The sequence below is a fragment of the Hipposideros armiger genome, unplaced genomic scaffold (assembly GCF_001890085.2).
Source record: "Hipposideros armiger isolate ML-2016 unplaced genomic scaffold, ASM189008v1 scaffold_286, whole genome shotgun sequence".
In the NCBI taxonomy this organism is placed as follows: Eukaryota; Metazoa; Chordata; class Mammalia; order Chiroptera; family Hipposideridae; genus Hipposideros; species Hipposideros armiger.
In genome coordinates, this window is record NW_017731636.1 from 239539 (window position 1) to 241973 (window position 2435).

The 2435-nt window shown below is 34.4% G+C and overlaps 1 protein-coding gene across 1 annotated transcript in view; it reads left to right on the forward strand.

The window, feature by feature from the left end:
• Positions 1-2435, forward strand: part of CHCHD6 (coiled-coil-helix-coiled-coil-helix domain containing 6) — a 314058-nt gene that overhangs the window by 234040 nt on the left and 77583 nt on the right. The gene's annotated exons all lie outside the window — the stretch shown is intronic.

A 2435-nucleotide genomic window follows, 5' to 3' on the forward strand; every position in this document is an offset into this window, starting at 1 on the left:
GCCTTCATTAGTTAAATTGTTTTCCTCTTCTGCTTAAAGAAGTCTGTTTAACATTTCCTGCAGTGCTGGCTTGGTGGTAATGAATTCCTTTATCTTATTCTTTTCTGGGAAGCTCTTTATCTCTCCTTCAATTTTAAGTGATAGCCTTGCTTGATAAAGCAATCTAGGGTGTAGGACTTTGTTTTTCATCAGTTTGAGAACCTCCTGCCAACTCCCTTCTGACCTGCAAAGTTTCTGTAGGAAAGTCATCTGATACTCTTATGGGGGTACCGTTGTAAGTAAATTGCTGCCTGTCTCTTGCTGCTTCTAGGATTCTGTCTTTGTCTTTAACCCTTGCCATTTTAACTATAATGTGTCTTGGTGTGGGCCTGTTTGGGTTCAACTTAGTTGGAACTCTCTGCACTTCCTGGGCTGTATGTCAATTTCCTTTGCCAGGTTAGTGAAGTTTTCAGTCATTATTACTTCAAATATGTTCTTGATCCCTTGCTCTCTCTCTTCTCCTTCTGGTATACCTGTGATGCACATGTTGTTGTGCTTGATGTTGTGCAACAGCTCTCTTAAACTATTTTTAATGTTTTTTATTCTTTTTTCTTTTTGTTGTTCTGCTTGGGTGATCTCTGCTGTCTTGTCTTCTAAGTTGCTTATTCGATCCTCTGCTTCATCTAATCTGCTGGTAATTCCTTTGAGTGTGTTCTTCATTTCAGTAACTGTATTCTTTAGTTCTAACTGATTGTTTTTCATGATTTCTCTATCCTTCTTTATGTTCTCACTAAGTTCCTTAAACATTCTTATCATCAGTGCCTATAACTATTTTGTAACTACCAATTTCTACTTCTAATCCTTTCCCCTTTTTCATCCATCCCCCAACCCTACTCCCATCTGGCAACCCTCAAAATGTTCTCTGTATCTATGATTTTCTTTCTGTTTTGTTTGTTCATTTATTTTTTTGTTAGATTCCACATGTAAGTGAAATCATATAACATTTGTCTTTCTCTGACTTATTCCACTCAGTGGAATAGCCTCTAGGTCCATTCATGTTGTTGCCGATGGCAAGATTTCATTCTTTTTTTTTTTAATGCCTGAGTTATATTCTATTATATGTATGCACAACTTCTTTATCCATTGATCCATTGATGGAGACCCAGCTTGCCCCTTATCTTGGCCATTGTAAATAATGCTGCAATGAACATATGGATGCACATGTCTCTGAACCTTTGAAGTCATGTTTTAGGTTTCTTCAGATAGATACCCAGAAATGGGATTAATGAGCCTGTCATTTGTCTTGTTATAGCCTTTAGTTTAAGGTCTGTTTTGTCTGGCATAAGTATTGCTACCCCAGCTTTTTTTCCTCCACCATCTTGACTGAAATCACACATTCTTTCTTTCTTTGTTTATCTTTTCCTTTTCCTTTGNTAGGCTGCCTTTTTGTTTTATTGATGGTTTCCTTTGCTGTGAAAAAAACTTTTAAGTTTGATGTAATCCCATATGTTTATTTTTTCTTTTACTTCCCTTGCCCAAGGATATATATCAGTAAAAACATTACTCAGGGTAATATCTGCAAATTTACTCCCTATGTTTTCTTCTAGGAGTTTTCTGGTTTCAGATCTTACATTTAAGTTTTTAATCCATTTTGAATTTGTTCTCATATATGGAGTAAGGAGGTGGTCCAATTTCATTGTTTTGTGTGTGTCAGTCCAATTTTCCCAGCACCATTTATTAAATAGAGTATCTTTATCCCAATGTAAATTCTTGCTTCTATTGTCATAGATTAAATGACCATATATGAATGGATTTATTTCTGGGCTCTCTATTCTGTTCCATTGATCTTTGTGTCTGTTTTTATGCCAGTACCATACTGTTTTGATTACTGTAGTCTTATAGTATGATTTGATGTCAGGTAGTGTGATACCTCCCACTTTGTTCGTATTTCTCAGGATTGCCATGGCTATTCAGCGTCTTTTATGTTTCCATATAAATTTTATCATTATATTTTTTATTTCTATAAAAAATTTTCTCAGTAGTTTGATAGGAATGGCATTGAATCTATATATTGCCTAAGGCAGTATGGACATTTTAAGTGTATTAATTATTTCTATCCATGAGCATGGTATGTGTTTCCATTTATTTGTATCTTTAATTTCTCTTTTCAGTGTCTTATATTGGGTTGTTGGAAAAGTTATGACATATTTTTTCTATGTTTTTTGTTGCAAAAATGCATCATGACTTTACTGACAACCCAATAATTTTCTGAGTACAGGTCTTTTACTTCTTTGGCTAAATTATTCCTAAGTATTTTATAGTTCTTGAAGCAACTATAAGTGGGACTGTTTTCTTAATTTCTCCTTCTGTTATTTTGCTATTGGTGTATACAAATGCAACTGATTTCTGAATATTGATTTTGTATCCTGATACCTTACTGAATTCATATATCAGTT